Raw genomic sequence first — 14,927 nt, 5'->3', positions numbered from 1 at the left:
TGTTTTCTTCAGTAACAGATGTTGTTGGGCGGCCAGGGATCTCATCATGATCCAAGCTTGTACGACCACCTTTGAAGCGTTTATACCACTCGTATGCCTGTGTTTTTCCTAGACACTATTCACCAAAGGCCTTTTCTAACATTTTCAACGTTTCGGAACACTTAAATCCATTTGCAACACAAAATTTGATGCACGCACGTTGTTCTAAATTTTCATCCATTATAAAAATCGCCACACGAAAATTTTTCAACTTCTTTGTATAGACATCAAACAAAAACTAATCGTACGATATGCGTCAAAATTTGACAAAATGTGTATAAAAGTGTTGCCAACGTTGAGAGAATAAAAGTTTACCGATTGAACAAGCGCGGGCATTTTAAAATGAAAATTCCGGTTCTTTTTTTATCATAAGGTATAACTGTTATCTATGGTTCTACTAAAGGTAAAATTGCCACCAAATCGATGCCAATTGTGCACCGAGAAAATTGGTAAAGACTAGCAGTAGACTAGTAAAGACTAGCATTTATTTCAAAATATAAAAATTTAAAGATTACTCAAAGTATCGTCCATTTCGACTTTTGAGGTGATCCAAGCTTGAAGTAAATTTTCGATTTCTACAAATTAAGTAAAAAAGTGACATGTTGCATCCGTCGGAACATCCAGTAATCAAATGGAACAATGTCAGGAGAATACGACGGGTGCGATAAAATGTCCCACTTGAACGCTTCCAATTATCTTTGCACGACTTTTGCGACATGAGGCCAAGCGTTATCGTTTGGGATAATAATTTTGTCATGTCTTTGCTTGTATTCTGAGTGTTCTTCTCATAATACACGGCTTAAACGCATCAATTGTAGCCTACTCCGATCACTATTAATAGTATCGACTGGTTGTAGCAAGCTGTTGTAGTACATAACAACCTTTTTGGTCCCACCAGATACAATGTAGCTCGAATATCAAAAATGCAACGTACGGCAATTATCATCGTTCACTTACCTTCGCCTTTGTTCGATAACCGCTCTGATATTTGGACTTTACCGTACATTCGGGTGCGAACGAAGCCGACACTGCTTCGTTGCTCGCACGAAGATCTATTCCTTGCAGTTGTTATTCGCATTGAACATACCCCCGAATAATATAACGTTTTTCTCTGTTTTAGTACCATAGTCTTATGTGTATGTGATGAACCATATCCCAGCAGTCCCCCATTGCTGCTACCTCACGAGATATGATGAATTTATTAGATGAAGAATGCTTCGTGAAGAATGAAATCAAACGATCATCGCAGTTATGCTATTCGAACCAATTCAAGGAGTAAAGTAAATGAACGAATGGCAGCAACGAAGAATGTATTAGTAGATTCGAGTTCTCCACGATTATCGCTTATTCATTTTCACTCTTCTCTCTTTTGTGCAGTGAATAGTTCAACGTTGTTCGAGATGGGCGTAAGTAATAGAAGAATATTCGTGCCGAAGATGGATGAATGAATCTGTTACACGAAGAATATGTGCAATATTGACCAGACGCACGCAATATTGACATAACCTTCAAACCATGAATATTAGTGTTGACATAACCTTCAAACCATGGCTTTAGTGTTGATGTTGAGGTCTGCACCCAACTGCCTTACTTATGAATCATTCCCATGGATTTTAAACGAACAGAAGCTGCTTGTAAAGTTACTTCCAATGATTCTGCAAGCCACTCTTGCGTTTCACTCGGATCTTCATCGAGTAATGCCTCTAACTGTTTGCCTTTGGATTTTTTTTTGCTTGTACAAAGCATTATCACCACAAAAAATCCACAAACGTTTGATGCGCTTCGCCTGCAATTTTCTTCCAATTAAAACAGATAACTAAAACTTCTCGCAAATGCTTCTTGGTGACAACACAAAATTACTCATAATCAACACAATGAAAAACAAGTTTTTTTTTCAAAAAACTCGAAGCAATATGAATTGAATGCTAATAACAGATGTCTAACCGCTTGGAACTATCGACATCAGCTGTTACTGTTCAATATTTAAAACAGACAGATCCATCTCCTAAAACCGGAATGAACTAATTTGTAAAGCTTGCTTCAGATAGAATTGGAACAAAGACAATTGTCTGTATTTCAGTTATTTATTATTGAATTCAAGATCTTTTTTATACAAATGTAACGTTTACTTCATACTTTTAAGAAAAAATACGGATAAAATTATTCGTCACGGTTTCGAAGGAATTCTCGAATTTTTCCTGTAACACGGCTTATTAGGCGGCGCACACCTTCTTCGTCCATCGTTTTAGCTATCTTATTCCACCAGGTCGTCATCTGATTGATGTCTTTGACAACCTTTTCCTTTGCCTTGAGTCTCCTCTTCATGATTGCCCAGTATTTGTCAATAGGACGGAACTGGGGGCAGTTGGGTGGGTTAAGGTTTTTCGGAACAAAGTGGACCCCTTTCTCTGCATACTATTCTTGAACGACTTTGCAGTAATGACAGCTTGCCAAATCTGGCCAAAACATTACGGGATGGTCGTGGGATCGAATGAATGGCAAAATTCGTTTTTGGAGACACTCTTTTTGGTATAGTTCCGATGTCGTTGTCTTATTTGTAACGAAAACTCGTTTTTTTGCCACAGCTGCCAATGCCCTGCCAAATCATAAATCTTCTTGCAAATTTGTCGACAAAATCAAACTTAAATTTGACTGGAACATCTCCCCGAGCCGTTTCCAAGTAAAATTTTTGGCCTGGGATTTGCCCGAAGTCAGCCTTGACACAGGTTTCATCGTCCATCAGAAGACACCCGTTGAACTTGGTAGGTGCTGACCAAGGTGGTCATATAGCTTCCGGGCACGAATTTTGACCACACTATTCTGTTTTATGGTCTGATTTGGCTGTTTGCTAGCTCGATACTACTTGATTCCTTCCCGGAGTCGAGTTCTCTTCACGGTACTATGGGCAGCACCGAATTTTCTGGCCAAATCACGGTCCGACAGATTAGGATTCCTCTTAATCGTCTTCAAAATCTTACCACGCAGTTTCCGGTCGACAGTTCCACTCCGACGATTGGCTTGAGGCTTCCGAATCGTCGTCAATGTTTCCTTATACCGTTTGATAACGCTCCATACGGTATTTCTGGGCAATTTCAGCTGTTTAGCTAGCCTAGATGCAGACCACAATGGATTTTCCAAATAACTGTGCACAATTTTTTCCCTTCTTTCGGCTTCCATGTTGATTGTTTACAAAGTACAGTCGATTTGCGGAATGTCAAAAATCATACGTGAAGCTGACAAAATTCCCGATACGTGGGCGCCAAGAACTTCCAAATCCGTCCACCAGGAGCACCACATTATGAGCAAAAGTTTGTTCCAATTCTAAATGAAGCAAGCTTTACTACACATATTTTGAAAGCCGATTCTCGGGGGCAGTTCGCTTTTATATTAGTTGCAGATTTCATGTTGAACTCAAACAACAAATAGTGATTTATCACTTAGCTATGTAGGGTTATTGTACCAATAGTCATTTCATCAGCAGAGCCGCCATGTTATTTTGCCGACTTTCAATTACCGAATTGTGATAAAATCGGATATAATATGTACAATATAGTTATATAGTAGATAATTGGGGTATCATTACAATATAATAGAAGTAAGCAAATTTGGATTTTTTTTCTTTTTTTTAGAAAAAGAGGTTTAAACCTTAAGGTCATTCGCCTCTCCGAGCTTTCTGACCCTATGTGCAGGGTTGGGATTCGAACCCAGGTGGGCTAGGTGGAGTAATCGACTAACCCATCACGCTAAACCTGTCCTCTATTTGGAAATAAATTTTCAATTCGGTGAAATGATTCTAACTCTATTCGTAGTCAAAGGTCCTCTTTTAGCTGAAACATTTCATCTGTCATATGTTTCGCTGACTTCAGTATATTTAAGTTATAGTTATAGTATAACAGGTAAAAATAAAATTTGATCCTACCATTTATGAACTCCAGGTCATGTTTCAGGTCACAAGAAATAAAACTAACGCAAATGTTGAGCCGTATCTGTGCAATCCAAAAAAACAGTGAATATTCGTTTCGGAGACAATCTCAAATTACCGACCATAGCTTGCAGCAGAACTCCTCAAACGCAGTTCCATTTGTTTAAATCACTTTCACTGTGTGATTATTTCGATGGTGCTCCACATCCCCGTCCGGCGGTTTGCATTTTCTGAGAGACTGATTCGACCGCTCGGCAATATCGTAATGAAACACGGTGCCACGGATTCATAACACCCTTGTTTCATCATAACTAAGTGCCTGGTGTCTTGTGAACCAACGCCAGCTCCTTCATGACATCCGAAACGCATCCGGCTGGTTGCTTGCTAAAAAGCTAAACCTCTAGAGAGACCTATGTGTTCAGGATGTTAGTGAAAATGTGCTGAATCTGGTTCAACACCGTTGCCTGCAATCAATTAACAACTCTTCGAGATTGACTTGTTTCGGCGGGCCACTATTTTCAGCCGTAGCTTGTTGGTGGCTCGTGAGAGGACCCGGTTCTGGAAAGCAGATAGCGGCTTTCCCGTTCACTGCGACACGTGCCGAGGAGGGATTAAGATGTTACTGTGCGGAATCGGGAATGTATCTAGGAGAAAATAATTTGCAACTCATGCTCATGAGTCTGTTTGCTTTAGAAAGTTGCCCCGGTCTGGATCGTAAAATTTGTCCGAATGAGTGCCGTATCTCTTTTTTTATCGTTTCTCGGAAAAGACAGGCCTCGGTAGGCCTCAGTGTAGACATCATCAGCGGGTAATGGGGAAGTAAATGATGCAAAAAATTACGTTTCTGGGCCTGATATATTTGTTTGTCTTCAGGGAACCGGGTGATTGCATGTATGGCTGTACTGGGAAATTAAAACGATTTCTTTGGAACTAATGTGCTTTCGCTTATATTAGCTACACCGTGAAATTCATCGTCTCGAGAAACACTGTTGCTTTGTTGGCATTGCAGGCAGGCAGGTAGGCAGGCTCGTTAGAGGTTTGGCTAGTTGGCTGATATTCAAGTTGTTCGAAGCTAAGTCCAAGTCTATAACTCAAGATCGCGCGACGGTGGGCAGCCTACGCAGGTGCAACGTCTCTCTTGAGGTCAATAAATAACTGCAATTAATAACCTTTCCGAAATGAGATTGTAGCTCTATTTTTCACCGTGTCTTTGCGCTATTTTTGTATGGTTGTTCCACGTGTTCTAAAAAAAAACAACAACTCCATTCCATATGTCCGTTGTCGCCTGTAGTCTAAGCAACTAGAACCTACCAAAAACCTTCGGTGATTTATAATGAGAACTATTTTCGAAACACCGTGTTCTAACCTTCAACATACTCCCCATCTACGCGATCAGACTCGCACTAACAAGACTTCCGGCAGCCTTAACATTTTCCACATCTCATGTTACAGCGTGTTGCAACTTCCTTCCAATGATAGAACTACTCTCACTTTCAAGCGTCAGTCTGCTGCTCAGCTGCAGCACCGAAATGGTTCCGCGTTCGGATTTCATATCATATCTGCCCACAAATCAACTCGGTGGATTCTTGGCTGTCTAGGCTGGCCGACTTACCTGCCTGCCTGCCTGCCTGTAATCGAAGCAAGAAATGTGCACTTGGCATAATTGCTTCGTGTTGCTGCCAAGTCGATCCGTTGAAAGTCTACAAGGTCCACGAGGCAGAGTGTAATATACATGTGCGGTTGCAACGAACATGCTGCTTTCGACCACGTTTCTGCGGTCGTTCGATGCAAAGAGGGGTAAATCGTACGACTATATTCTATTAGCACCATCACCTTGAAGGTTGTTGGTTCAGCAACCGCCGGCGCGGTTCGATATGAGTATGGCACATACTCACACACACACACACACACCGAGGGTAAACATTGTAGTTCCGATCGGGTAGGGAAAAGGGTAGCAATCATAATTTGTCATGCAATACCGGGCGCTATTAGAGCGATCTTGACTATCCATAATCTTGTGTGGCCCCAGGGTCCGTTTTACCTGTTTACACTTACGACGGTAGTGCCATTAGTCGAAACACGATCACATCATGAGCAGTTGGGAAATTCTTCCTGAACGATCCTATTAAGCGAAATTCAATTCGCTCGGTGCAGCGGTTATCGTTCCACCATTAACCGGAGTCAAAACAACGCGATTGACAAATTGAGGCAAATTGCTTGAGTTAATTGAAATGATGATAGCTTCCCAGTGAAGATGTAGTGGGTGGGTGAAGGAATCGAGGTAGTAATCAATCGAAGCCAACCGCTTTGGACCTCCCTCCCCTCCCCTAGTAGCAGCGTTGATTCATTCATCAGCGATTATCATGACAGCTCGCGTTCAGACAGCACAGACTAAAGCAAAACCCCTCCGTAGATTGTGTTCCCATCATCGAACAGCCACTCATGCTTGGCTCATTATGCAAATTGTTTAATTATGTTGCATGGAAACATGCGTGTCAATAGCTGTCAGATGGAGATTATTTTTTTCCTGCCGTCGAGGTCGACTCTGCCAACCGTTCGTTGCAGGTGTGATTGGAAAATGTGCTAATCAAATTCTTCTAATGAATGTGATTATTGACATGATGCAAAGTCTTGAAATCAAGCTGATGCATGTTTTAAGCTTAATATATGTAAGCAACAATATTTTTCTCGTGTTAAGTAATACCGACAGCACACGTCTTCAACAACGTCCTCACTAAATATCTGTTAAGTATGAAAATTATCTTCGAACTATTATTAGATTTAAGTCGAGGGACGATGGATTTAATCGCTTTTAACATGTTTTCCCAACTTCTCGAAAATCACAACGAAAATGGGCTGGCATTATGCATCTCGAATCGATTCGACTGACCTGTGGCATTACGTATCGCTTCCGACCATGTGATCGAGTTTCTTATAATGTAGTACTAGATTTCGATTGGCGCGTTTCGCATTGTCAAATAAAAGTAAACAAACCCATTCACATTGCAATCATGAAAATAAAGAAACTGTCAATTATTGTTAGGATATATTCGAATAAATTTAGTCGGTTTGAAATTAAAATAAGAGAATCTCTCTTTTTTGCATGTAGTGTTGCAAGTCTACACACTTATTTTCGGATTTTCAGTTGGGTAATGATTTTACGGAAAAATTTATCACTTTGATCCAAATTACCGAGTTATCCGCTATTCTTATAAAAATTAACATATTCCGCTTAATAATTTACCGAAATTCGGTTGTCCAAAACACGCATACCGAAAGCCTGGTAATGTTGTACCGAAAGGTTTTCACTTTGAAATAGTTCGATCAATTTGAAAGAAATAGTACTGAACGATCAGCAATTATCAATTTTTAACGAATTTAACGAATCGTAACACACCATATTGGTTTTTAGTTGATTTTGATCAAAGTAAGCAGAATGGAGTCAATTTTGAACAAAATTTAACGTCTGGATGCTTCGTTGTTCGAACTATTCAGTAAATAATATAATTTATTCTACAACATTTCAGCTTCACGATAAATGTAGAAGTACTAGAAAGACATGTCTTTTTGCATATTCGCAATCACGATTTTCTTCCTGGCGCTGTTCATTGGGACTGTGCATTCTCGAAATGTAATATGCGATACAGTCGGGTTTGGTCTTTAAAAAGACTTATATTAGACAAACATCCACGAGATTCGAATTTTCAAAATATATTTTCCGTGAGCTCTACGTTGATTCAATCCACAATTGAATATTACGAACTTCATTTTCACTGAACGTTCGTCAACAATTAAATTACTGAACTGAATGCGGTACGTTCAGCTGAGTGGAAGTCGGTAAAAATATTACTGAGTTAAGTAAAGGAAATTTAGTGTAGAATCAAATTTACCTCGTCTATATGTGTAGGTATGTTTCCTGGACGAGGACACGTTCCCGGACATTTGGAAAATGCAGAGATTGGTACTATTAGCGGAACCTGGGAAACCTCCTGGAGACCCGTCGGCATATATACCAATCTACCTGATCGACACCACAGGGAAGCTCGTGGAGAGAGTCATCCTGAACACGCTAGCCCCGTTCATAGAGGAGGCAGGTGGACTGTCTAACGAACAATGCGGGTTCCGCAAAGGCAGGTCTACGGCGGATGCCATAAAATCAGTGGTAGCAACTGCGGAGGTCTCTATTGAACCCAAGCGGTGTGGACTTCGCTTCTGTGCGGTAGTAACGCTTGACGTCAAAAACGCGTTCAATTGTGCTTTTTGGGCGGATATCTCTGACTTCCTCCCTCGACTGAGAGTACCAGAAGGGCTGTACAATATTCTGAAAAGCTATCTTTCAGAACCGGGTATTGCTCTACTAGACCGAGGAAGGCTTACGCAGCTCTTCGATCACGGCCGGAGAACCACAGGGATCCATCCTGGGCCCGCTTCTGTGGAATGTAATGTACGATTGCGTACTGAGGCTGAGGCTCCCCACGGGCTTCATGATAGTCGTGTTCACGGACGACATCAAGCCAGCAGTCTACGGAAAATCCATCGAAGAGGTCGAACTGAGCGCATCACACTCGATCAGCATGGTGAAAGACTGGTTGCGTAGCAGGAAACTGCAACTAGCGCATCATGAAACAGAGATGATGGTGGTAAACAACAGAAAATCAGAGCAAGAGGCGTCGGCACATGCTGGTGACTGTATGATCACCTCCAAAAAATCACTGAAGCAATTGGGTGTGATTCTTGACGACAAGCTCAGTTTCGGCAAGCACGCTGAATATGCCTGTAAACGTGCTTCAATGGCGATGGCGGCGCTCTCGCGAATGATGGCCAACAGCTCGCCGGTTCGTTCTAGCAAACGCAGGTTACTGGCAGGAGTGGCTGTTTCGATCCTCAGGTACGGCAGCCCGGTATGGGCGTCGGCACTCCGGGTGGAACGCAACGCAAAATTGCTAGAGAGCACGCACAGACTGATGTGTTTTCGCGTTATCAGTGCGTACCGTATGGTGTCTGGAGACGCAGGCGTGCATGATGCCTATTGGACTGCTCATCAAGGAGGACGCGGAGTGCTACGATATGCCGAGGGACAGGAAAGACCGTAGGACTGCCAACGCAGCCTCCCTACGCGAGTGGCAAAGAAAATGGGACAGCACAATCAAGGGCAGGTGGACACATCGGCTCATTCCAAGTGTCTCAGGATTGACCGACAGACCCTGTTACCATTTGGATGGTTTCACCTGTGTGCCAGTACTGAGCGAGCAAATGAGAATGGCGAGAGACAAGTCAAAAGCACAGATCTGCTCTCATAGTTACCCATAAAAATTATAGTAAACTAAATTTGTATAAATATATATCTAGTATATCTTTAGTCTAAAATCACGTCCATTTTTCATAATATTAATTATATCAGATATAGACAGGAATAGAATATGTATTATGGTAGAAATGATAAAACTAGGCACTTAAATTTTAATAGTTCGGTCTATAACTAAATGTAAAATGAAAATGTAAACTCACGTACACAAAATATACAAAATACACTTCAAACACAGTTGGCGGAAACCGGAAACCATAGAAGTATTTAACTAGAAAGTTGAAATGTTTGTGTGAGAGAGAGAGAGGGAGATAGAGGAAGAGAGAGAGAGTAGTTCTTGGCAAATCTAGGCCGGACTGACATTTTGGACTCGCACCTCGAACCGAGCAGATTAAAAAGACGCTAGAAAAGTTGTGCACCAAAGTCATTGTAAACCACATCTTACTTACGGTGAAAATCAAAAATAAAGAATCAGGACCCAGCAGATGGTACCCTAAGGCCATCGGAATAACCAAATGTCCGAGAAGTACTCCTAGCATGGCAACGCTAGCAAATGGACATTAGTGCCGACAGTCAAACTAGCAACGTATGACTGGTAATCCCCCCCGAATGCTGCAACGGTCATCAGCGAGAAACCACCGAGCAACCACCGAGCTTTCCAGTCAACCAGATAAGAGTTTCCCAGCGCCACCCAGATCCAGCCGGCCGGCCGAATACCGTCGAGACACACACACACACACCTACCCTAACCAATTGTAAGTAGAAATAAAAATATAAAAAAAGTTGAGACCTTGTTTGAGCTTCTGATTGGGTACCCTGTATAGAGCCGACCTTGAGCCTCCGAACCTCACGCTCGAGCTCGCCAGTAAAAGAGGCCTTCGGAGCCCACCCCAGACGGTCCCCGTGGCTCTGACCAGGGACTAGGGGCAATAGCGCATTGATCCTTCTGATCTGCGAGACAACAACCCCACGTAAATTTTTGCCTGACGCATTTCCTCAAAGGTCACGGTGGTTTTAGGTGGTATCTACACAGTGTCGGCCACGCGGCATCTTCTGCTTGCCATGGCTACCCAAATGAGCTTGAGACGGCAAAACACGTCCTGTTTGCCTGTCCCCGCTTTGCGACACAAAGGAATGGTCTACTGGATGTGTGTGGCAAAGAAACTTCACCAGAGAACCTAGTCCAAAGGATGTGCCACAGTGAGGAGAACGGAAACGCAGTGTCGGCTGCGACCTCCCAGATCGCGAGCATCTTGCAGCGGAATCGGAGCGCAGAACAATAGGCAGCTGCGACTGCCGGCCGCTAAAGAGGGATCAGCGAACAAGCGTCGGTTCGGGAGTTTTTCCGTTGTCGGGGAACTATCCGTCGGTGTAGTTTAAATCCTTCGACAGAGATTAGCTGAGTAGATTGCGACGTAAACTCCGGTATGGATCGTCGGGGTGCCAGTGAACCAGAAGTCATCCTCCAACCGGAATCACTGAACCGACCCAGACATCCTGCCGTTCGAACCGTTCACGGATTCCGGGAGCGTCGGTCTCGGGAAAATTTCCATCGTCGGGGAACTTTTCCGTCGGTGTTGACTACATCCATCGTCGGGGATTAGCTGAGTAGTTCGTGACGTAGACCAGCCCTGAGTCGTCGAGGCGCCAGCGAACCGGAAGCTAAGCGAAACTAGTGGCTCAAAGTCGAGAGATAATTGGTTCAAAAATAAGAGAGAACGTCGCAGTTGTCCATGGCGATGCATAAGTCCGGGAAGGGTGCTTTGAGCACCGATAGGGAAGGTAAGGTTGGAGATCCAAGTTGTTTTATTGGGTAGTTCCAATTATACAGTGGTAGTCCTGTGGAAAGTCCCACACTCTGAGCGTAATTGCATTTCACAGTGTAAATATATGTGTCGTTTTAATCAAAGAATATATTTTTTAGGACATATTGCTTTAGCTCTACGATGCAAGGATTAAGCCATTCATTGTAGTATTTATGATCTATCTAGGTACTATTGAAGAGTCTAATGAGAGTTTTTCACGAGATAGCAAGATTTCACAAAGCCTTTGAAATATTTCATATACTTTGAACGTGTTTAGACAAATTTCTCAATTTACTTAAGATTGAACGATTACTGATTATGAACCTTACAAATATGGGTAAAAAAACATTATTCACGTATTATCATCTAGCGTATGATTGAAAACTGCTTTGATATTGTCTGGACACATAAAATTTTTATTTGGATGATACGGCATGTGCAAACTGACAACTATGATCAATTTTGTCCCTAATTCATCAATCAAACTCGAAATCCAACCCTAAAAACTAAAAAAATTTCATATGTGTAAGCAGCACCCAATATCAATTCTTCTAAATTGATATTTCATTTGAAGATTATTGAATATTTTATTAATATCTAACATACCACGGGAAATCACAAAAACCATTAAAATAATTTATTTGTTTATTTTGTTTCAATTGTAGGATTTTAACCTTAAGGTCATTCGCCTCTTCGGGCGAGAAAAGTATTCTGACCCTATATGTGCGGGGTTGAGGATCGATCTCAGGTGGGCTGCGTGAAAGGCATCGACTAACCCGTCTCTTAAAGTAATAGAGTCTAAATTAAATTTTCAGTTGTTAACAAGCCAAACATTAAATGTAACTCAAATGAAACAAAATTTTCGAATCAAACATTTTTTTTTCATTATTTTCAACTTTCCATATTGGGAAATATTTTTCAATATCTCCTATTTTACTTCTCTTTTCCCCAAAATTCGTTTGAGTAGAGTTTTCCGTTCAATGTAAATGTAAAGAACTTTAGTGAGTGCGTGCGTTTAACTATCTCAAGGACCACTGGCTGGCAACGGTTTACAGAAAAAATATGTTTCCATGTGTTTTGTTTATACATATAACATTAGTCCAGAAGTCAGAGGGGTGTTAACTCAATCGAATTGCGATGACCCATTTTATATACAAAGCAAGTCGTGTTTCGAGCTCATCGTTTAATCGACCAGCCTCGCCTCAATGCAATGTTTGCATCAAATGGATTCAAACATTACATAAAGACTTTCAATCCCTTGCAAATGGCAAGCAATCTACGCGTATTTTGTTTAAATTTTTCTTTTCATTTCATTCTTATGTCCTATTTCCTCAGTCTTTGGAATCAGCCAATTATACTCTTGGGACATAGTATGATATTGCACACACCTGAATCATTTTCCTATAGACGCTGCTGTATAAAACACTAATAATAAGAATAAAAATATTATCTATATCCAAACAGTTATTCTTACTCATAAAACGTATTTTGTTTTATACGACGAGTTATTCAAAGAATAGATGAAAAATGCTAATATAAGAATTACGCAAGGAATGTTACAGATGATTTTTTTATTCAAAAACAGGACCAACAGTCTGGATAAATTTAAGGCAATTTAAAACCATACTATAGGGTTTGAACATACTTCAGCAGTAGGGCGTCAAGCGAAAATATTAAACCTATTTAAACATTTTTGCCTTTCTCATATAGAAAGGTTATGCAATCACTGTGAAAACCGACTTTTGAACCGAGGCCCGGAGAGCCGAGTGTCATATACCATTCGACTCAGCTCGTCGAGTACGAAAAATGTCTGTGTGTGTATACGCGTATGTGTATATGTAACGTTTTTTTGCACTAACTTTCCACGAAGATGGCTGAACCGATTTTCACAAACTTAGATTCAAATGAAAGGTCTTGTGGTCCCATACAAAATTCCTGAATATTATTTGGATCTGACTTCCAGTTTCGGAGTTATGGTGTAAAATGTGCACAGTTGTTCTAACTTTTCTCATAGATGACGCGACCGATTTCCACAAACTTAGATTTAATGAAAGGTCCTGTGATCCCCTACGAAATTACAGAATTTCCTGATCCGACCTCCCGATCCGGAAATATAGGGTAAAGTGTGTTAAAAATTTTATACCATCACTTAACAGGGTGAAAAACCGTAAAAAAATTGATAGTTTTTGTCAGTAGATGGCCAAACAAACTGATTTCGGTTATTCTCTCGAGCATCGAAGAAAATTATTTTGAAGAATACCACAGTATTATATATGATAGTATGATTGATATGAGAAAGGCCACTAGGTGGATTAAAACAGGTTTTTTTAAAATATTTTTTTGCGTTTCAAATGAGAGATTACATACAAACCAATTCGCACCCTCTCATTCTGATAGTTCTTTAACCTTCCATTTGCCTGATATTTGTTCGTGAAATGAATTATTGTTGTTTATTCAGCTCCAGTTTAAACCTTTCAGATCTTTTGCCGGAGGTGTCAGAGTTCGACCTTTGCGTCAATTTCAAGAGGTTTTGCCTTTCACATGTAGAAAGGCGATACAATCAATATAAAAACCGTCTTTTGAACCGAGGCCCGGTGGACCGAAATATACAATATGCCATTCGACTCAACTCGACGAACTAAGCAAATGTCTGTTTGTGTGTAACAAGTATTGTCACTCATTTTTCACGGAGATGGCTGAACCGATGTCTACAAACTTAGATACAACTGAAAGGTCTTATGATCCCATACAAAGTCTCTGAATTTCATTTGAATCCGGTTCCGGAATTAAAGGGTGATATGCACCATAAATGTGAATAAATGTCACTTAATTTTCTCGGAGATTCCTGAACTGATTTTCACAAACCTAGATTCAAATGGGAGGTTTTATACATTCGATTCAAATAAAAAGTCCTACACAAAGTTCCTAAGTTTCATTTGGATCCGACCTGTACGAAAGTACAGGGTAGTAAGGCAAAAAATGCACACCTTCAAGGGTCAGGTCTGAACCGATTAAGACGAATCTTTCAAGTGAATATGACTAAAAGGCATTTGGCTACATTCCAAATATGATGTCTTCTTTAAAATTCGAAACCACCATCTTTTGATCTTTTGATCGAGCAAAGTACGAAGAGCTCATTGCAGTTTTTGTGAACGGCGCCTAAACTTCTAGAATCTCATAAAACCCGTTGAATATGTGAACGCATCCTTTCGTATATTACAAATAACCTGTCCGTGTTTCCAAAGAAGAAAACGTTTCTGTATTCCGATGTTGGGTTAATTTTCATCTTTTGAAGGCTATAAATTAATTTGCACAATAAATCAATTCCGCGGAGAGTTATCCTATTAATGTTTAACAACGGTCGGTCCAAAACCGGCCAATCTATCCGGGTGCTGTGCTATACTCTCGAATGTATGCAAGCGTCTTCGGAACAGGTTTTTGGTAAGGCATTTCAGTTTGTGTATATCTGTTTTATTTCAAAGTCCTGTTCTTGAATGTAAAGTTCAAATGATGGCGATTTCTAGAAGAGAAGAATAAATTTTCCCGTTCAAATCTATTTACATTCACTTTGGCTGCATACACAAGAGCAAAAGTTCACTAAATAAACAGTTGGGTGTGAGATATTTTTCCCCCTCGTTCGAAAGTGCAACAATCACAACGGGCGCGTCGAACAAAGTACCGAAAACAAAAAAAAAACACTCTGTCCGAAATAGATTCGCCATCGGTCATCCGAGAATAACGTTCGTTTGGCGGTTGATCTTGTCCTGAAAAGAAAAGAAGCTGCAATTGTATGGCGCTCGAACGGTCCAAATAAACCATCTCGTTTGTCGAAACATTTCTGCATAATTTCTTTAGG

General features: G+C 40.9%; 1 protein-coding gene across 12 annotated transcripts in view; it reads left to right on the top strand.

The window, feature by feature from the left end:
- Positions 1-14,927, top strand: part of LOC131439460 (protein windpipe) — a 168,725-nt gene that overhangs the window by 142,427 nt on the left and 11,371 nt on the right. The gene's annotated exons all lie outside the window — the stretch shown is intronic.

Source organism: Malaya genurostris, chromosome 3 (assembly GCF_030247185.1).
Source record: "Malaya genurostris strain Urasoe2022 chromosome 3, Malgen_1.1, whole genome shotgun sequence".
Taxonomy (NCBI): Eukaryota; Metazoa; Arthropoda; class Insecta; order Diptera; family Culicidae; genus Malaya; species Malaya genurostris.
This window is presented reverse-complemented; position numbering and strand designations above follow the sequence as displayed.